This window comes from Eschrichtius robustus, chromosome X (genome assembly GCF_028021215.1).
Source record: "Eschrichtius robustus isolate mEscRob2 chromosome X, mEscRob2.pri, whole genome shotgun sequence".
NCBI classification, from domain to species: domain Eukaryota; kingdom Metazoa; phylum Chordata; class Mammalia; order Artiodactyla; family Eschrichtiidae; genus Eschrichtius; species Eschrichtius robustus.
In genome coordinates, this window is record NC_090845.1 from 39,174,665 (window position 1) to 39,197,658 (window position 22,994).

At 40.8% G+C, this 22,994-nt stretch overlaps 1 long non-coding RNA gene and 1 pseudogene across 1 annotated transcript in view; one reads left to right on the forward strand and one right to left on the reverse strand.

The window, feature by feature from the left end:
• LOC137757324 (uncharacterized) overlaps positions 1–21,904 on the forward strand; it is a 44,725-nt gene extending 22,821 nt beyond the window's left edge. The window contains exon 3 of the long non-coding RNA XR_011072326.1: positions 21,682–21,904. This is a non-coding gene — a long non-coding RNA (uncharacterized lncRNA). The remainder of the gene's footprint in view (positions 1–21,681) is intronic.
• On the reverse strand, positions 2,533–2,633 carry LOC137757490 (U6 spliceosomal RNA; annotated as a pseudogene).
• Positions 21,905–22,994: the final 1,090 nt, after the last annotated feature.

Consider the following 22,994-nt stretch of genomic DNA (forward strand, 5'->3'; position numbering starts at 1 on the left):
CAGAGACCTTGGCTAGCTCTAGTTAATATGTACTGTGGGAAGAGGAGGTAGATCAGAAGCACCAGAGGAAACCTGATTTTCTTCTCAAGAAAAGGCAAAGGTCTTTCCTTAGACAAATTTGGAGGAGCTCAATTCTTCCTTGCCCTACCCAGCTGCCTAGGGGGGAGATGGCAGAGGGATGGGGCTGCCCATAAACCAGGTCATTTTAGCACACCCCATAAGATGGAAGGCCAGCAAGGAAAGCCACCACTTCCACACACATACCTACTCTTGCCCTGTCCATGTCCTGCCCCCTGGCCTTGCCCCTGTTCTATCTCTGCTTCTAACCTGGATTCTTGCCTGCTCACCTTACTTTCCCATCCTTGACCCCAATGGTTGTTGAACCAGGCCCACCCTCTGGCTCTTCCTACTTCAGAAGAAATGTGTCTACCATCCTTGGTCCCCCGGATGCCAATCACTGTACCTCGAGGAAGAGGACATTGCTCAGGGAACTGTTCCCTCTCCCACAGGCATTCTGCCCAGAATGTGCTGCACACACAATCTTCCTTCAACAGAACATGGGTCACTGTGAGCTCAACTTTGTAAATAATCGTGAGGTGGCGTTTTTTTTTTTTTTTTCAGCCCCACGATCTCAAACAATGCTTAATGATTTGGTTCATGTAGCTATAATTCATCAAGATCCTGGAATTTAGGGGGAAATGATGATTTTCAATGACATGCAGATAGACTATTTAAAATCACGGTTGTCCCAGAATAGCCAGAACATATGCTCAACATCTGGAAAACAACCGTATGAATGGTGTGACCGCAACAGATACCAGAGAATTGGAAATTTTAAGAGCTATACTGAGGGTTTCTGGGTCCTAAGAACAGCAAAATGAAGTCCTTGTAGATTATATAGCAAACTGTTTTTATTTTTCAAACCCTCTTTATTATAAAATAAAACACAGGCACAAGCAAAACAAGTGTATGACAATGAATTATTTTGAGCCGAACATCCTTTTAACTACCACCTAGGTCAAGAAATAGAGCTTTGCCAGGCACCCTAGAAACCACTTCATGTTTCCCATCCCAATCATAGCCCCCTCCCTCGCCCAGAAGTAACCATGATCTTGACTTTTATATTAGTCACAAAAAAACAAGTGGTTTATCACCCAATTTTGCATCCCTACAGTAAGTTTAGCTTGTCTTTTAAAAAAAATTTTAATTGGAGTGTAGTGGATTTACAATCTTGTGTTAGTTTCAGGTGTACCGCAAAGTGATTCAGTTATACATATACATATAATCATTCTTTTTCAGATTCTTTACACATATAGGTTATTACAGAATATTGAGTTCTCTGTGCTATACAGTAGGTCCTTGTTGGTTATCTATCTTATATATAGTAGCGTATGTATGTTAATCTCAAATTCCTAATTTATCTCTCCCCCCATGTTTCCCCTTTGGTAACCATAAGTTTGCTTTCAAAGTCTGTGAGTCTGTTTCTGTTTTGTAAATAAGTTCATGTGGCATTTTTTAGATTCCACATATAAGTGATATCACATGATATTTGTCTTTCTCTGACTTACTTCACTTAGTATGATAATCTCTAGGTCCATCCATGTTGCTGCAAATGGCATTATTTCGTTCTTTCTTATGGCTGAGTAATATCCATTGTATATATGTACCACATCTTCTTTTTTTTTTTTAATTAACTTACTTATTTATTTTTGCTGTGTTGGGTCTTCGTTTCTGTGCGAGGGCTTTCTCTAGTTGTGGCGAGCGGGGGCCACTCTTCATCGCGGTGCGCGGGCCTCTCACTATCACGGCCTCTGTTGTTGCGGAGGACAGGCTCCAGACGCGCAGGCTCAGTAGTTGTGGCTCACGGGCCCAGTTGCTCTGCGGCATGTGGGATCTTCCCAGACCAGGGCTCGAACCCGTGTTCCCTGCATTGGCAGGCAGATTCTCAACCACTGCGCCACCAGGGAAGCCCTCACATCTTCTTTATCCATTCATTTGTCGATGGATGTTTAGGTTGCTTCCATGTCTTGGCTATTGTAAATAGTGCTGCAATGAACATTGGGGTGCATACAGCTTTTCGAAGTATGGTTTGCTCCGTATATATGCCCAGGAGTGGGATTGCTGGATCATATGGTAGTTCTATTTTTTTATAGTTTTTTTTTTAATTTATTTTATTTATTTATTTTTGGCTGTGTTGGGTCTTCGCTGCTGCGCACGGGCTTTCTCTAGTTGCGGTGAGCGGGGGCTGCTCTTCGTTTCAGTGCGCGGGCTTCTCATCGCGGTGGCTTCTCTTGTTGTGGAGCACGGGCTCTAGGCGCGCGGGCTCTAGAGTGCAGGCTCAGTAGTTGTGGCGTACGGGCTTAGTTGCTCCACGGCATGTGGGACCTTCCTGGACCAGGGCTCGAACCCGTGTCCCCTGCATTGGCAGGCGGACTCTTAACCACTGCGCCACCAGGGAAGCCCCTTTTTTATAGTTTTTTAAGGAACTTCCATACTGTTCTCCATAGTGGTTGTACCAGTTTACATTCCCACAGAAACATGGAATGCTTCATGAATTTGTGTCATCCTTGTGTAGGGGCCATGCTAATATTCTCTGTATCGTTCCAATTTTATTTCATTTATTTATGTTTTAATTTATTTGTTTATTTATTTATTTATTTAGGCTGTGTTGAGTCTTCGTTGCTGCGTGCTGGTCTTCTCTAGTTGAGGCGAGTGGGGTCCTCTCTTCGTTGCGGTGTGCGGGCTTCTCATTGCGGTGGCTTCTCTTGTTGCAGAGCATGGGCTCTAGGCACGCGGGCTTCAGTAGTTGTGGCTCGTGAGCTCTAGAGCTCAGGCTCAGTAGTTGTGGCGCACGGGCTTAGTTGCTCGCGGCATGTGGGATCTTCCCAGACCAGGGCTCGAACCCGTGTCCCCTGCATTGGCAGGTGGATTCTTAACCACTGTGCCACCAGGGAAGTCCCCCATCCCTTTCTTTTCTTTACAGTTTATCTGTTGAAGGGCCTGAACCATTTTGTCCTGTAGGGTTTCCATTATTCTGGAAGTTGCCCATTCATATTCATGGCCCGTTCCTCTGCCCTCCATCAGAGGAGACTTGGTCTGTGAAAAGGAGAAATGGCAAACGTGACCACCTCACCAGCTCATCCATGGTCTTTTCCCAGAGATCTTGTGAGTGGGACTGGTGCATACTTAGCTCTCCGTGGCTGTGGTGACTCCTGTTTCCTCAGCCTGGTCCACTGGGCTCTGAGCAAGCCCAGCTGTCCTCATGAAACTCCCTCCTGGTGCCCCCCACGCCATCCTAGGGCCAGGGGACCTCGCACACAGCCACAGTGCCTGGGCTTCATTCCCAGCTCTGGCTGGCTCCAGTGAGGTTTTGCGGGAAGCACCCAGCCCTCTCCGCAAAAGCTGCTGTAGAGCCTGCCTGGGATGGGGCTTGTCTTCCCATAAAACAGCCTTGCAGTGGGTCAGGCGATCTCTGCCTGCGGTAATGCGTCTGGCAAGTGGCTTCAAAAGTGAGCCTGTATGGGGGGCAGGGGGCAAGATAGGGGTAGGAGATTAAGAGATGCAAACTACTATATATAAAATAAATAAGCAATGAGGATATATAGTACAGCACAGGGAAATTTGGCCATTATTTTGTAATAACTTTAAATGGAGTATAATCTATAAAAAATACTGAATCAACACAAAAAAGTGAGAGTGTATCCCGTGAAGCACAGGTGAGCCTGGAAGTGTTTTTTTGTCACATTCTTTTATTGTCCTGTCCTGGGTAGCTCTACAACATGGGCTGGGCTGCCCCAGGAGGCAAAGGGAGGTCCTAATCCAATATTGCCCTGCGACCTGGGTAAGAGGGCCCGGCCCTGGGCTCCATGCTTTGGAGGGTGCCACATACCACAAGAACATACAGAATACATGTGGTAGAGAGTGCGTGGGCATCTCTGCCTTGGAATCCAGTGGTCAGTGCTGGCAGAGCCCTGAGCCCGGAGCTGTGCGCTTCTCAGGACAGCCACTGGCGTGACTCACAACTGTTCAGGCCCCAGGGAAATACTTCTGCGCAGCGGCTTACACTGTTTTCAAAACAAAAGGCGACTATTTCTGGATGCCATGAAGGTCTGTGGGCTGTGCCTCCCCTGATCTTGGAGAGGCCACTGCTTCAGAGGGCTGGGAGAATTTGAGCTGCAGAAAGTTGAGGTGAAAGAAAAGACAAATTGACTTGTCAAACCCTTCCTTCCGGAGAGCATGAATGCAAGAGATTCACACATAACCAAGTATAATGTCCCATTGATGCTGCACGTCCGCATTCTTGTTTGTCTTTGTGGTTCCAGAAGTACCACATGGTGGCTAGGAGCACCATGAGACATTAAAAAAATTCGTATTACTCTTTTTTTAAAAAATACATTTATTTATTTATTTTTGGCTACATTGAGTCTTCGTTGCTGCACGTGGGCTTTCTCTAGTTGCGGCGAGCGGGGGCTACTCTTCGTTGCGGTGTGTGGGCTTCTCACTGCGTTGGCTTCTCTTGTTGCGGAGCACGGGCTCTAGGCGCGCGGGCTTCAGTAGTTGTGGCTCGCGGGCTCAGCAGTGGTTCGCAGGCTCTAGAGCGCAGGCTCAGTAGTTGTGGCACACGGGCTTAGTTGCTCCGCGGCATGTGGGATCTTTCCGGACCAGGGCTCGACCCCGTGTCCCCTGCATTGGCAGGCGGATTCATAACCACTGCACCACCAGGGAAGCCCCATATTACTCTTAAATCTATAATATGCATGGTATCTACACACACACACTTGTAATGTGCAGGAAGCATGATGTTAGCTCTCTACTATGGAGCCCAAAATGGGCATTGAACACTAATAATGCAAAAAGTTATGTATTTATAAAAACAGTTACCAAGATTTAATTAAACTTTCAAATTAATAAAATTTCAGCATGATTTAAATAATTTTGACTTTAAATTCTGATGTATACATTTTAAGTAGACATGTGCTATGGGGGCCTGTGGCTGTCTTCTTCTTTTTTTTAAAAATACATATTTATTTATTTTGGCTGCGCCAGGTCTTAGTTGCGGCATGCATGTGGGATCTAGTTCCCTGACCAGGGATTGAATCAGGGCCCCCTGCATTGGGAGCACGGAGTCTTACCCACTGGACCACCAGGGAAGTCCCAGCTGTCTTCTTACCTCAGGGCCAGACCTTGTCCTGGCCTCAGGCTCCCAGGCAGCTCAGAGTAATGTCCCAGAAGCCCTGCTAACTGCAAACTGCTTTCTTTAAAGCTCAAGACCTGAGCCATTCTCCTTTTTTTGAAAGAAAAGAAAAATTATTTATTTATTTATTTTTAATTTATTTGGCTGTGTTGGGTCTTAGTTGCGGCACGCGAGATCTTCTCTAGTTGTGGCATGCGGGCTTAGTTGTCCCACAGCATGTGGGATCTTAGTTCCCTGACCAGGGATTGAACCCACGTACCCTGCATTGGAAGGTGGATTCTTAACCACTGGACCACCAGGGAAGTCCCCCATCCTCCTCTGAGGATGCTACAGTTTCCTCCCGTTTCCCTTTTTGCCTCTACCTCTAATATTTCAATTATGAACACAGATTACTTGATTAATTATAATCCTAAAACCCTTCAACTGTTTTGTGGTAGCCCCGAGTAGTAAGATGTCAGGATTTCTTCTCTTCAAAACTTTTCTGCTGCTTCCAAATTCTCCACTTTTCTAAATTTTCAAGTTTTCAGAATGACGTTTGTCATCTGAAAAAAATTATAAAGGAAAAAACAAAGACACACTTCCGTTGTTGAGAAAGATGTAACTCTTTTTGATTAGGAATCTGATTCCAATAGACTTTCAGAGAATTGATTCAGTCATTCAGTGACTATTGGCTGAGTGTCTACTATGTGCCAGGCACCATTCTGGAAGCTGGGGAGAGAAGAGCAAAGCTTTATTCTTTGGGGGGAAAAAAAAAAAGCCACAGGGTGAAGCCAAATGGATGATGGTTGAGAATGAGGAAAGTCAGGAACAGGAGGTGACAACTCTGAATTGTTTTGGGATTAGTTTATTTTGTCCTCCACCTAAGTCTTCCGACCTATGAAATGATTTCAATATTCTGTACACAAGCTTATGCAACAAACCCTATTTTATTTTATTGTATTTTATTTTATTTTCTTCTAGTTTTATTGAGATATGTTGACATACAGCACTGGATAAGTTTAAGGTGTACAACATGATGATTTGACTTATATACTTCATGAAATGATTACCACGATAAGTTTAGTGAACATCTATCATCTCATATAGATACAAAATAAAAGAAAAAGAAAAAATTTTTTTCCTTGTGATGAGAACTGTTCGGATTTCCTCTCTTAACTTTCATATATAACATACATTATATATAATACATACTATATAACATATATATAACACATTATATATAATATAATGTTAATTATATTAATCATGTTGTACATTACATCCCTAGTACTTACTTATAACTGGAAGTGTGCACCTTTTGACCACCATCATCCAATTCTCCCTCCCCCCCACCCCACCTCTGTTAACCACAAATCTGATCATTTTTTCTATGAGTTTGTTTGGTTTTGAAATGTAATTGACCTACAACACTATGTTAGTTCCTGGTACACAACACAGTGATTCGATATTTCTACGCATTACAAAATGATCATCATGATAAGTCTACTTTTACCATCTGTCACTATACAAAGATATTACATAGTCGTTGACTACATTCCCCATGCTGTACATTTCATACCTGTGACTCATTTATTAATAAACCCTTTAAAAATGGATTAGTTATTATTCCAATGAAATGGAATAAATTTTATAGGTTAAATATATTCACTTACACGTTTCTTAATTCTCTAGGTTAGAGCAGTTGCCCACTCACTCCTTTGAAAGATAAGACAAAGACACAGGCAGCCACCCAGGGGATTCACAGGAAAGCTGGGACCAGAATTTGGGGAGATAGAATTGAGTCACTGATTAACTAAGGTGCTCTGCTGAGTGACCTGGGACAATTCCTCTAACCTTTTGAGGAGATTCTGCTAAGTTGTCTTTAGTGTTCCGCCTTATCTTAAGCCCCTCACTTCCCCTTTGTCTCCTGACTTCCTGGGGTTAAACCTGCAGTCTGCAAACCTGAGGTCTGATTCTGCCACAAAGCTCTATTTTCGGCTCCCTCAGCTAACTACTCTTCTCAACAACTCTGCTTTTCTCCTTGTGACATCACATAAGTCCTAGGAGTTGTCCTTCCCAGTCACTGAAGGGCTGTGCTATCTGTGGGAATATAAAGGTATGAGTATGCTTCAGCCCCAAATTTTATCTGACCGGTAGACACGAATGATAGATGTATTTGTACCCCAGACTTCTCCTTGGAGTTTCAGCTTAAATCTCCAATGGCCCATTAGCCATTTCACTGACTTCCAAGGGCTCTGCCGCCTCACATGTCTCAAACTGGCCTCATCACTTTCCCATCTACGTTATTTTTTTCCTCCTGTGTTCTCTAAACTGATGGCAACTCCATCTAACTAACCTAGCGAGATCTAAAATGGAATCATTATTGAGTTTTTTTTGTGACGTACAAATGCTTATGTTTAAAAATTCATGGGGCTTCCCTGGTGGCGCAGTGGTTGAGAATCTGCCTGCTAATGCAGGGGACACGGGTTCGAGCCCTGGTCTGGGAGGATCCCACATGCCGCGGAGCAACTGGGCCCGTGAGCCACAACTGCTGAGCCTGCGCGTCTGGAGCCTGTGCCCCGCAACGGGAGGGGCCGCGATAGTGAAAGGCCCGCGCACCGCAATGAAGAGTGGCCCCCACTTGCCGCAACTAGAGAAAGCCCTCACACGAAAACTAAGAGACCCAACACAGTCATAAATAAATAAATTAAATAAATAAATAAAAGTATTAAAAAACAAAACAAAACAAAAAAAACCCTCACACCGACGGTTGGTCATGCTAGACCAATAAAATCATTAAAAAAAAAAAATTCATGAAAAAAAGCCTCAGTGAGAATGCATAATAATGAAAATCAACCTCTTTCATGGAGTCATGCGGTAGAAGACCAGTAGCCGCCTCCCCAGGTGAGAAGTCTACTGCAGATTTTGCATTGGTCGAAGATTTCAGCTTCTTGCTCAAAGAAATAGCAGGGAGGGTTCTTTTTTGTGTGTTTTTTTTTGTTTTTATTTTTATTGAAGTATAGTTGATTTACAATGTTGTGTTAATTTCTGCTGTACAGCAAAGTGATTCTGTTATACATATATTCTTTTTCATATTCCTTTCCACTATGGCTTATAACAGGACATTGAATACAGTCTTTTTTTTTTAAATTGAAGTATAGTTGATTTACAATGTTGTGTTAGTTTCTAGTGTACAGCAAAGTGATTCAGTTATATATATATATATTTATATATATATATTCTTTTTCAGATTCTTTTCCATTATAGTTTATTACACGATATTGAATGTAGTTCCCTGTGCTATACAGTGGGACTTTATTTTCTCTCTATTTTATATAGAGTAGTGTGTATACGCTAATCCCAGGCTCCTAATTCATCACTCCTCTCCTCTTTCCCCTTTGGTAACCATAAGTTTGGTTTCTATGTCTGTGAGTCTGTTTCTTTTGTGTAAATAAGTTCATTTGTAGCATTTTTTAGATTCCACATGTAAGTGATATCATATGATATTTGTCTTTGTCTGACTTGCTTCACTTAGGATGATAATCTCTAGGTCCATCCATGTTGCTGCAAATGGCATTATTTCATTCTTTTTTTAATGGCTGAGTAATATTCCATTGTATATATGAACCACATCTTCTTTATCCATTCATCTGTCGATGGACACTTAGGTTGCTTCCATGTCTTGGCTATTGTAAATAGCGCTGCAATGAACATTGGGGTGAGTGTATCTTTTTGCATTAGAGCTTTCTCTGCATATATGCCCAGGAGTGGAATTGCTGGTTTTTAGTTTTTAAGGAACCACCAGACTGTTTTCTATAGTGGCTGCACCAATTTACATTCCCACCAACAATGTAGGGAACTTCCCTTTCCTCCACACTGGAATAGCATGGAGGGTTCTATAATGCCCCCAGCGTGGGGGCGGGGCCCTGGGGTGATGGGGCACACCATGATGAAGCTGGGAACTTGACAACTGCTGAACAAGGCAGGCAGAGTGGGGACAATCAGTCAGCTGGAAGGGCAAAGTTCAGTTCCGGCCTCATGCCTCTTCCTGGCCAGCTGCCAAGCCCCTAGCCTCGGCATTTGAAACTTGAATATTTTGTAAATTGACCCCAAATTGAAGAGAGAAGTTTATTTCCATTGGAGGGGGGAAATGGCGCTACCTGGTGGAGGGAAGGAAACAGGGAAGGCCTCAGTGAGGGGCTTTCTTATTACCTAGCTTCAGGCTAGCTGTTGCCTGGTTGACATTTCACTTAGCTGTGATGGAACTTCCTACAAAAGCATGGTTGTTTCCTTATGTTAGTAGAACTGGAGGAAAGCCTGTCAAACTTACCCTTGCCAAGGGTCTGGATGATTACTTCCTTCTTGAATTCATTTTGATCTGACCAGGTTCCCAGAACCAGTACCATCCTTAGATCTGGGCTAGAGGGACCCCTGCTCTCTGAAATGTGCTCCACATTTCAGAGAGCCCCACAGGTCACAAAAACACACTTATTAACAAGCACATGGGCACCTCTTGACTTAGGATCAGCTAGTCGGCATTGGCACAGTCTGGCCTGTGACCTTGAACATCCACTCCCATGACTGACTGGTGTTCAGGCATCTTGTGTCCTTCAAACCAAAGGTGACCAGAGCCACATGCTGTGGAGACTTGTGGGTTGGGCTGCTGAGGACGCCAGAGGTGGAGAGCATTTCAGAGTGGGAGGAGGAGGGTTAGAGGGACTGAACTGCTTGGTAAGAGAAAAGACATCATCACTGAATATCACACAAATATAAGCGATTGCCCCAGTGGGTTCCAAGTGTCCATTTTCTTGCTTCTCTTAGAATCCCAATTCATGGTTCTGGAGGTACTCACGGAATTAAGGTGATTTTCACAACATCGCAACTGAGGAACATTGGCCAAATATTGAACAATATTTTAAAACATATAAATAATATAAGCAATATTTTAAAACATAATATAAAAAACTTATATTACTCTTAATTTGGTATATATGCAGGTCTCAACCTAATGTGTGAAATGTGATACCAGATTTTTTATATTGTTTTACTGTTATAAAATATTTAATAAGAATTATTTAAATTTTCAAAAACTTAAAATGTCATCTTTAAATAATTCAGATAAAAATTTGATGTCTGTTGATTATATTTCCCATTTAATTAAAAATGTTTTTATTATCGTAAAATGCACATAACATAAAATTTACCACCTTAACTATTTTTAAGTGTACAGTTGAGCAGTATTAAATATATTTATATTGTTTTGCAATCATCATTGCTATCCCTCTCCAGAATTCTTTTCATCTTGCAAAACTGAAACTCTGTACCCATTAAACAATAACTCCCCATCCCCCGACCCCCCAGCCCTTGGCAACCACTGCCATTTAACTTTTATTTTTTTAAATTTTATTTATTTTTGGCTGCGTTAGGTCTTCGTTGCTGCGCGCGGGCTTTCTCTAGTTGCGGCGAGCAGGGGCTACTCTTCGTTGCGGTTCGCGGGCTTCTCATTGCGGTGGCTTCTCTTGTTGCGGAGCACAGGGTCTAGACGCATGGGCTTCAGTAGTTGCAGCATGTGGGCTCAGTAGTTGTGTCTCGCAGGCTTAGCTGCTCCATGGCATGTGGGATCTTCCTGGACCAGGGCTCGAACCTGTGTCCCCTGCATTGGTAGGCGGATTCTTAACCACTGCACCACCAGGGAAGTCCTGCTATTTAACTTTAATACACAATTTTGAATATTTTATAAGAAAAATGTTTTTGAAACATAAGAAAATGTTTAAATATTTTGATTTTTGCTACCTACCTTAATTTAAAAATTTGATGTAAATATATTAAAAATGTATACAATTTTAATGCAGTTACATCTTGTGAGATAATAGAAAACATATATTTGTCTCTGTCCCTGGTTCCTGGCACAAAGCTCCCCAAACCCTTGTAATTTCCTAACTGATAAGAGCACTAGGGGCATCTTTTGTTCTAATATTTGATCTTTGGCCCCAGTTCCTGACACAGAGCTCTTAAGTCCCTTGGAATTTCCTGGGTGATAGCAGTGTCTTTTGTTCTAATGAGGTGACTCTTGGTGGGGTCCTGGATGGGGGCTGGATCACCAGAAAGGCCAAACCATGATTGGAAGCTTGGAATTTTCAGTCCCATCCCCCATTCTCCAAAGAGCGGAGAGGGGTTGGAAATGGAGTTAATGATCAACCATGCCTATGTGAGGAAACCTCCATAAAAATCCCCCAAGTACCAGGTTTGGAGAGCTTCCGGGTTGGTGAACATGTGGAGATTTGGGGAGAGTGACTCACCCAGGGAGGGCTGGAAGCTCCAACCCTCTTCCCACATACTTAGCTCTACACATCTCTTCCATCTGCCAGTTCATCTGTATCTTTTATCATATCCTTTTATAATAAATTGGTAAACAGTATGTCAACTGTTTCTCTGAGTTCTGTAAGTCACCCTAGCAAATTAATCAAACGCGAGGAAGGGGTCATGGGAACTTCTGATTTACAGCTGGATGGTCAGAAGTACAGGTAATAGTCTGGGCTTGCAATTGGCATCTGAAGTGAGGGTGGGGCAGTCTTGTGGGACTGAGTCTTTTAACTTGTGGAATCTGATTCTGTCTCCAGGTAGATAGTGTCAGAATTGAGTTGAATTGTAGGACACCCAGCTGGTGTTGCAGAGAATTGCTTGGTGGGGAAACCCACACACATCTGGTGTCAGAAGTGTTGTGAGTGTGGTCATAGTGTGGGTGTCAGAGATACATAGGAGGGAGACTGAATTTTTTCTAACACACATCTTCTGTTTAAAATTCTTGAGATAATTACTATCAACAGAACACAAGTTATGTGAAATTTTTAATTATCGTAGCATAATTTGTGACTTTGTAAACTCAGGCAATAAAATAAAATTTAAGCAACATATATATGCTAATGTATGAATTATGTATGTCTTTATTTTATTAATCCTCCAAACTCACAAAATACACAGACACACACAAACATAACTGACTTCAGTAGTCTTTGATGTTTTACTGAATTTCAGTCATACAAAAAATATCATAGCTTTACGTATATATTTATCAACTTTGTCACTGTGAGGGTGTATTTGTCAAGATAGGAGAATAGAACATGTTTTATTGAACAGTTTGCTAGATGGGTGTATAACTTAGTTTTCAGACATATGGTGTAGGGGCCTCCTTTTGTACTATTGTCCTGGACAGTATACTGTGGCCAGATTTAGCAAATAAAAATACAAAAGCCAAGTTAAATTTGAATTTTGAATAAACAATGAATAAATTTTTTAGGATAAGCACATTCTATGAAATATTTTTTAAGTTGAAATATAGTTGATTTATAATATTTCAGGTGTATAGCAAAGTGATTCAGTTATGTGTGTGTGTGTGTGTGTGTGTGTGTGTATATATATATTCTTTTTCAGATTCTTTTCCACTATAGGTTATTACAAGATATTGAATATAGTTCCCTGTGCTATACAGTAGGTCCTTGTTGTTTATCTGTTTTATATATAGTAGTGTGTATCTGTTAATCCCAAATTCCCAATTTATCCCTTCCCCCCCTTCCCCCTTTGGTAACCATATGTTTGTTTTCTATGTCTGTGAGTCTATCTCTCTTTTGTAAATAAGTTCATTTGTATCATTTTTTTTTTTTAGATTCCACATATAAGTGATATCATATGGTATATGTCTTTCTCTGTCTGATTTACTTCACTTAGGATGATAATCTCTAGGTCCATCCATGTTGCTGCATGAAATATTTGAAATATGCTACAAGACTATGCATTGTTTATCTGAAATTTACATTTACTGCGTAACCATCGTCTACTTTATCTGGCAGCCCTACCCGACTTCCTCAAATGTAAGGCAGACACCTGCCCACAACCCACTCTAATCTCCTGTGAATTTTTACTGTAACTCAACTTTGTGTAACCTGCTAGGGTTTTTAAAAAAACTTAAAAAACTTTTTTCATGTTGAAGTAAAAAAACAGAAAAGTGCCTAAAACCTACACGTGTGATTTAACAAATGTTTCTAAAGGGAACACGCATGTCAACAACACCCAGATCAAGAAATAGGACATCACCCCCATCTTCGAAATCCCCAGGTATCCCTCCCTCCTGATCATTGTCTTCTGTCCTCAAGAAATAATCCCTCTCCTGACTTTTATAGTAATCATTTCCATGCGTTTTCTTATATTTTGACCTCGCATGTATGCATTTTAAAACAATGTGGTTTAGCTTTGCCTGTGCTTGAATTTAGAGAAATCAGTTATACTGTATATATTTTGTGAGGGCTCTGAACACTCTCTTGTGGCATGTGGCTCTATTTGTTCACTCCCATTGCTGTATAGTATTCCATGGTATGAATATTACATAACTTATGTATTCTTTCTGCTGTTGGTGAACACTTGGGGTGTTTCCAGTTTGGAGCACTTATAAACAATGCTACCAAGACTATTTTTGCACACATATCCTCGTGCATATATACAAGGATTTTCCTAGGAATACTCTAGGTTTTAGATTCCCAAAATATGGAGCTGAAATAAACATCCAGATAGGATTCATCGTATGTATTGGAAGTCTGTGCTTAAGAGACAAATGAATGAAAACAAAAATGAAGAATCTTACCTAATTCAATGAGCAAACTGTTGTTCAAGTTTAAGCCAGAAAGCTATGTCATTTTTATGTACGTATGAGAATATACAGTTCCACCCACTCTTGCTTCTTTTACTTTAAATTTAGGTATCATAGCTGTTTAGTTTGTGGATTTCTGAAGTTCTCAGTCCTAGGAAAAAGGGAATACAAAGTAGCCACTCAATTTTTTTGATCTTCCTTTTATCTTGCCAGTTTTGTGGTTGTTCCATCAGCTCAACTCAGTCCTATAATTATGGTGTCTGTGTGCAGGAAACAGGATGTGGAAAGGAGGCAGAAACAGCTCCTGCTGACCCAGATCAATTTCTTCTGAGTGAATATCTGTAATTAGGCCAGTAATGATATTTTCCTGGAGAAAGAATTGAGTGAATTTAGGAAAAGGGTTTCAGAGCCCAACATGCATGTGTGTGGGGGGGGGGGGGCGGGGGCAGTTGAAGTGCAAAATAAGAGTTCAGTTTAATATTTATCCACCCACTTTCTGCAAGAAACAGATTTTTAGTAACACCAACCCTGTCCTTTGAAGAGAGGAAGATCTTCCAAGAGTGAAGGAATATAAAAGTTTTAGAAAGAAACATGGGTGATTTAAAAAAATATTTTCGGGCTTCCCTGGTGGCGCAGTGGTTGAGAATCTGCCTGCTAATGCAGGGGACACGGGTTCGAGCCCTGGTCTGGGAAGATCCCACATGCCGCGGAGCAACTGGGCCCGTGAGCCACAACTACTGAGCCTGCGCGTCTGGAGCCTGTGCTCTGCAACAAGAGAGGCCGCGATAGTGAGAGGCCCGTGCACCGCGATGAAGAGTGGCCCCCGCTCGCCACAACTAGAGAAAGCCCTCGCACAGAAACGAAGACCCAACACAGCCAAAAATAAATAAATTAATTAATTAATAAAATGTCTCTTTGCCTTTAAAAAAAAATATTTTCACTGGGAAAAGCCTTTTAAAACAAGTTCCTAAACCCAGAATTCACAAAGCAAAAAACTGGTAGTTTTTTTAAAAAAATTAATTAATTAATTAATTAATTTTTGGCTGCGTTGGTTCTCCGTTGCTGCGCGCAGGCTTTCTCTAGTTGCGGCGAGCGGGGGCTACTCTTCGTTGCAGTGCACGGGCTTCTCATTGCGGGGGCTTCTCTTGTTGCGGAGCACGGGCTCTAGGCGCACAGGCTCAGTAGATGTGGCTCACGGGCTCTAGAGCACGGGCTCAGTAGTTGTGGTGCACGGGCTTAGTTGCTCCGCGGCATGTGGGATCTTCCCGGACCAGGGCTCGAACCCGTGTCCCCTGCATTGGCAGGTGGATTCTTAACCACTGCGCCACCAGGGAAGTCCCAAAACTGGTAGTTTTGATCAATATGAAATTTTAAATGTCTGTGTAAACAAAAACACCATAATGACAAAAGATAAATACATACCAAAAAAAAAAACCAACTTTGAAATACACATGGCAGACTATAGGCTAATTTCCTGAATATACAAAGAGCTCTTACTAATCAATGAGAACAAAGACTAGTAACCCAACAGAAAATGGGCAAAGGTCAGGAATGGGTAATTTACAGAAAAAGAAATATAAGTGACTAATAGACATGTGATAAGATGCTCAATGTAATTCCTAATGAAATAAACACAAATTAAAATGACAATATTAGCCTATCTAATGGTCAACGATTTAAAAGTTAGATAGAACCAGGACTTGGTGGAAACAGAAATTCTCATTCTCTCTTGGTCTGTGTGCAAATTGGCAATTCCTTCAGGAGATAATTTAGCAAGACCTAGCAATTTGGCAATATTTAGTACAGTTTAAAAATGCACAAACTCTTTGAGCCAGCAATTCTGCTTCAGGGAATTTATCCTACAGATATACTGAAACAAGTGAGTAAAGATAAATGTGAAAGAACATTCATTGTTACATGGCTTGTATTGTCCGAGGAGCGGCATTGGTTAAGTCATTTGCAGTACACCTTTACTGTGGTTGAATGAGGTAGATCTGTGGGTCCTGATGTGGAAAGATCTCCGTGGTAGTCACTAAAGATGTTCCCAAATGTTCTGCCTCTCTTCTCTCTCCCCACACAGGGTAGGATTGCATTTCCCCACCCTCTTTGAAGATAGGTGTGGCCAATGATAACCAAGCAAAAATGACATATGTCCTTTCTGGGGGAACACCTTAAGTGTTGGTGTGTGACATCCCCTTCTCCCTGCCCCAATGACTGTGGACACACATGTTGGGATGGGACCTGGGTCTCTGAGCGACTATGATGAACATAGTAGGAGGGGGAAATAAACATTTAAACCACTGAGGTTGTGAATACTTTTCATTACTTCAGCATATTCCAGCCCATCATGACTAATACAATCCCCATGATAATCAAGTGAAAAAAAAAAAAAAACAACCAAGTGCCAAAAGAGTGATCTCATTCATTTTTATTCGTGAGTGTTTAGATGCTTAAGAAATTTCTGAAAGGAGAAATTTAATAGGGCTTACAAAAAAGAGGCAGAAATGAGGAAGGCAATTTCTGCTTTTCACATTATAACCTGTACTGTTGTGTTTAAAAAAATAAAAACATGGTAAGTTTAAATTTAAAACTAGCTAATGTTTCCACAAAAAGATTCCTACAAGAATGTTCATGGCTGCCTTATTCATAGTAGCCCCAAACTTGAAATGGCCCAGATGTCCACGGAGGATGGATAAACAATTGCAGTATAGTCATACAATGGAATACTTACTATCCTGCAGTGGAAATGAATGAACTACACTTAAGGTCATAAGACAGATACTCATACAGATAAGACCTTGAGCAAAAGAAGCCACACACAGAAGAACAGGTACAGTTGATTCCGTTTATGTATAGAAACTGGCAAAACGAATTTATGGTGGTAGAAGTTAGGAGAGTGGCTATCCAGCAAAGTGCTTGAGTTTTGTCTGGGGATGGGCTGGGGGAGGGGCGGGCTTCTGGGGTAAGGGCTGCACGGCTACGGCTGTGCTGTTTGTGCAAATTCATGAAACTCTATCTTATCATAGGTGCACTTTTCCATATCCAGGCTGTACTTCAATTAAAAAGTGCAAAATCACATCTACTTGATATAAAGAATGAACAAACAGAAAGAAGGCAGCGCTGGGCCGGGCGGTGCTGGCCGGCGGTGCCCTGTTGGCAGCCGTTCCCGGTGGTGTGCAAGCCTGGGCACGTTCATGCACTGCAGCCCTGAGAGGCTAGGTCCCTGGTGTGAGCCCCCGAATAAATCCCGAGCAGGCTGCACCTCCCCTCTCATGCATGACCTCGGTACCAGCCGCTTAGCACGGCATTAAAAAACCCTCTATGGACATCTGCTGGAGCCTCCGTGGTGAGCAGGGCTTTCCAGCGGGGACAGTGCGTCCTTGGCAACCCGGGCAGGAGCCTCATTCTGTTGCAGGAAAGATGCAGAAACACAAGCTCAAACAGGAGCTGCTGGCCTCTTGGCAGCGATGCTTAATTAGCTTCCTGCAGGAGACTTTGTTTTTAACATCAAAAAAATTACCTAGTTGAAGCAATTTTACTGAACAAGGAATCAAATGAAAAACAATCTTATTGTTTAATCCATTCCTATATAGTGTAGTACAGGGGTCCTGCCTGTTTAAAACTACTTTCATAATAATACTAAGGCAGTGTTTGCATTTGTCACTGTCATTCTCTCCCTAATGTACAGTAGTGTTTTATGTTTGCTAACACAAAAGATTGACGGGAGAAGCACTTGGAGAATCCAGCTGTCTTCTTTAAGCATAAAAGCTGAGAGATTTGCAAACGTGTAAAACAATGCCACTCTTCTGGCTAATTTTTTTTTGTTTTGGCAAATATAGTTATTTTTCATAAAAGAATATGATTTATGTTCATATGTAATGGGTTTCTTATTCTTATTTTAAATGAATTAATGAATACATATTTTAAATTTTTCTGTTTTAATTCCTAATACAGTAAATATTGATAGATGTAACCCACACAAACAACAACTCTTTGAGGTCTTAAGTAAATTTTAAGAGTGTAGAGGGGTCCTGAGACCAAAACATTCGTGAACTGCTGCTAGCTCTATAGTTTTTTCAAAAACTACTTTTCCTTTTTTTTTTTTTAAACATCTTTATTGGAGTATAATTGCTTTACAATGGTGTGTTAGTTTCTGCTTTATAACAAAGTGAATCAGCTATACATACACATATATCCCCATATTTCTTCCCTTTTGCGTCTCCCTCCCTCCCACCCTCCCTATCCCACCCCTCTAGGTGGTCACAAAGCACCGAGCTGATCTCCCTGTGCTTCTTTTGAAGTAACTTTAGATTTACAGAAAAGTTGTAAAGCTGGTACCGAGTTCCTATGCACCCCTCACCAAGCTTGCCCTAATGTTAGCATCTAACATAATGTACATGGTACGTTAGCCAGAATGAAGGAACCAACACTGGTACATTACTATTAACTAAACCACAGACTTTGCTTGGATTTCCCCAGTTTTTCCACTAATGTTATTTTGTTGTTGTTGTTCCAGGATCCAGTCTGAGACAGTACATTTAATGCATGTAGTTTTTCCTAATTTTTCAAATTTCAGTAATGGTCCTTTTATACTTTTAAAATGTATGCATTATGGTGAATGCATAATATACACCCAGATCTGTACTTACAATAGATTATGAAAAGCTCATAAATCATAAGTGCAGAGCTGGATGAATATTCACAAACAGCATCCAGAACAAGAAACAGAATGTGACCATAGCTTCAGAACCCCCTTTCATGCCCTATTTCAGACACTGCCTCCCCAAAGATAACCACCATCCTGATTGCTAACAGTGTAGAAGAGTTTTGCCTGGTTTTGTACTTTATGTAAATGGAATCATACAACGTGTGCTCTTTGGGTCTGGTGTTGTTTTTGCTCAACAATCTGTTTGTGAGATTCATTCATTCGTCATGTGTACTGGTGGTTCATTCCTGTTGCTATAGAGCCAACTTTTTCTGTGCTGGGCCAGAGAGTAAAGATTTTAAGTTTGTGAGCCATGTAGTTTCTGTTGCAACTACTATAGTTTCTGATGCTGGTGAAAAGAGCCTTAGACAGAATGTAAACAAATGAGCGCGACTGTGTCCCAGTAAAACTTTCAAAAACAGGCAGCACGCTGGATTTGGCCTGCAGGTTATAGGTTGCAGACCACTATATATAGTATCCCATTGTGTGAATATCCACAATTTACGGATCCATTCTATTGCTGAGGTGTGTTCTAGTAGTTTTTAGTTTGGGGCTATTAGGAATGGTGCTGCTCTGAACATTCTAGTACATGAATTTCTCTTGGGTATACACCCAGGAGCGGAATAGATACTGCCTAATGGTTTTCCAATTTGATGGTACCAATTTACACTCCCAGCAACAGTGTATGAGAGTTCACTATTCTATATCCTTACCAACACTTGGTATTGTCTTTTGAGCCATTCTGGTAGGTGTGAAGTGGTATCACATTATGGTTTTCATTTGTAATTCCCTGGTAATTAATGAAGTTGAGCAACTTTACATGGGCTTTTGGGAAGTGTGTATTCAAGTCTTTCATTCCTTTACACTTACCATCAATGCATGCCTGCTATTTCAATTGCTTTTTCCACTTTAGATTATTTTATATGAACATTGTCATGTTTTTACATGGTCCACATATGTCATTAAAATTTTGCTTAGTTGTCACCCATATTGCTGTATATCATGTTGTTTTCATAATTCACTATTATCAATAGCCTGAATGCTTTTTATTCAATATAGGTTTTGTGTGTGTGAGTGTGTGTGGCAGAGGGTTCTTTGGGTTATACTTCCCAGAATAAAATTACTGTGTCAAAGAGTTTGAATAATTTTATAGTTCTTGTTATATGTAATAATTGTATATTTTGTATTATGTTTTCATTGCTTAAAAAATATTCTCTTACAGAGTTGCATTAGTCGACTCTTTTAATTAAAAGGTACAGAAATTGAACTAGAAACAGTTTAAAGCCTCATAGGGAATTTCTTGGGAGGAGGGGGAAAGGGGAGTTGTTATTTAATGGGTACAGAATGTCAGTTTGGGATGATGGAAAAGTTCTGGAGAAGGATAGTGCTGATGGTTGCACAACAATGTGAGTATACTTAACGCCACTCCTCTTAAAAAGGTTTAAAATGTTACATTTTATGTTCTATATATTTTACCACAATTTTTTTTAAAAAAGAGGGGGAGCAACTGGACGTGCTTCTGGCACGGCTGGATCCAGGGATCAAAGCAATATCATTAGGATTCTGGCCCTCTCACTCCCATATCTTCATTCTTTTCTTTGTGTAGGTTTCAGTCTCAGGTAGACTCTCTCCACAAGGCAATTGAGATGGTCACGAGCGTCACAAGGTTTATGTTCTCCTTAACCCTCAGAATCTTGGAGAATTTACCATGACTCTCTCTCCCCCAATGTTCATATCAGTCTTTGAAAAGGGCTCTTGATTCACCCGTGTGGATCACATGCCCATTAGGACAATCACTATCTTCAGAAGAATGAGTTACTCTGGCCACTTGGGTCACCTCCTCATCACAGAACCAGGGGTTGACAGTTCCACCAAAGTCATGCAGAGTGGGGGAGGGGAAGTTCCCCAGAGAAAGAGACGACCTCTGTTACCAGAAGGGAGAAATGGGGCAGGACAAAAACAACAGATGTCCCCTACATATGTTCTGGATTTCCTGTGTAACTCAAGCACTTCCAAAGAGAGCATTTAAATGTGTCACATAGCATTCCTATGTGATCGGCATTTTGGTTTTGTTATTTTTAAAAATTTTAATGCCTTGTGGTTTGACTATTTGGTGGACCGTATTTCTGCCTTTCTGCAAATACTGAACCTAGTAAGTTGAATAAACTCGTTAATGTGTGCTAAATCAATGAAAGAATGAGTCTTTGTGGTCCAGTATAGAATCATAGTTTTTCGTATGTTTGTTTGCGAATGGTATGATTTATGTACATTTGAGAAAAGACCATATGAACCTGTCCCGTCTTTAGTTTCCCCACATGTCTGTTAAACTCATATTGTTTATGGAATTGTCTTCTAGCATGGAGTACAGAGGCCCTGGAACGTAGTGAACACCCCACCAAGATTTTTATTGAATGAGTTATTCAATCATATAGTGTTTTCCAATATATTCTTTGTCTATTACTTCCTGAAATGGAATGTTGAGGGTTCCAATTAAAGTAATATTTGTTTTTTATTTCTTCTTGCCTTTTTGTCCTTTTTTGTCCATTTTCTTTCCCTGACTTTGTTGCAATGGTTTCTGTAACACATACATTCAGTATTTTTCAATTTTCATAATTTAATGTACATTTGGCCATTATGTAATGACCTTACTTATTGTACTGCCTTTTGCTATTACATCTGCTTTATCTGCTACCAAAACAGTAATCCCAGCTTTTCTTCTGTTCACATAAGAATATCCTCTTACACCGCTGCTCTGTTGATTTTTTTTGGTTTGTGTGTCTCCTGTAAGCAATAAATTGTTAGATTTTGCTCTTTTAACAGTCAATGAACTGCCTTTTTTAAGAGCAGAGTTCAGCCTCTTTACACTTAACGCTTTAATTGGTGAAATTTTACCATATCCCATTTCCTTTTAAATTTATTTAAATTTTCATTTGTTCTCTCCCTTTCGATTTATGGACTTTATGTGAGGTTCTTTCAACTTTTTGTTTCGTTTTGAATTCTATTAGAAGGTAACCTTAACTAATCTGTTTTTCTAAAGGTTTTGATTTATCAGGCTTTTACACAACTGTTTACTTCTAGTATTTACTTCTATTATTAACCTGGGATACTTTGAATTCTCATGTAGGAATGTTAAAAGTCTAGTCTTAAAAACTTTATCCTCAGACTTCCCTGTTGGCGCAGTGGTTAAGAAAGCGCCTGCTAATGCAGGGGACACGAGTTCGAGCCCTGATCTGGGAAGATGCCACATGCCATGGAGCAGCTAAGCCCGTGCGCCACAGCTACTGAGCCTGCGCTCTGGAGCCCGTGCTCTGCAACAAGAGAAGCCACCGCAATGGGAAGCCCGCGCACCGCGACGAAGAGTAGCCCCCGCTCGCCGCAACTAAAGAAAGCCTGTGCGCAGCAACGAAGACCTAAAGCAGCCAAAAATAAATAAAAATAAATAACTTTAAAAAAAACTTTATTCTCTGTTCTCTGCCCTCCCACCCTCAACCATCTATGGTTGTGAGATATTCTTATTAAAATTCAGGGAATTCCTTGGCGGTCCAGTGGTGAGGACTCTGTGCTTTCACTGCTGAGGACTCGGGTTCAATCCCTGGTTGGGGAACTAAGATCCCGCAAGCCGAGTGTCATGGCAAAAAAAAAAAAAAAAAAAAAAAATCACTCTGTACCAATTATTTCTCAAAATATTTACAGATTTGGGACTTCTCTGGTGGTCCAGTGGTTAAGAGTCTGCACTTCCACTGCAGAGGGCACGGGTTTGATCCCTGGTCAGGGAACTAAGATCCTGTATGCACGGTGTGGCAAAAAAAAAGAAAAAATGTAAGATTTATTTTACTTTTTCTCATCAAACTTGTCCTTTGGTGATATTAGAATGTACTGATTTATATATATATATATATATATACACACACACACATATACATATATATGTATATACATATATACATATATAACTGAATCACTGTACAACTCTCTCTCTCTCTCTCTCTCTATATATATATATATAGGTGTACTTTGCTGTACACCTGAAACTAACACAACATTGTAAATCAACTATACTTCAATTAAAAAATAATTTATAGCTGTTAAAGAAAATGTACTAATCTCTCATTTGCTTCTTGCTGTTTGCAGACCTCCATTGTCTCTAAATTTTATTTTTGTATTAAAGCAGATCCTCAAAGAGCTATGTACCTGTGCCCCATCTTGTAGGCATTTGTAGCATGATGTTTATGGAAATTTGCTTTGACATTATATTGAAGACTGTAATGAGAAGTAGCCCTATTTAACTCTTTATTTATTGTGGAGATGGTTTTGAAAGCTTGTTTTGTTTGTTTGTTTAGATATCTCAGTGCCTATATGTGTGTGTGTACCTATGTATATATGTGAGCCTGAGGAGAATATTTTCCTTAGTAACAGTGGCATTGTGTAAATTCATCGTATTTCTGTCTGTGATGGGGCTGCTGGCAGTTGTGTTA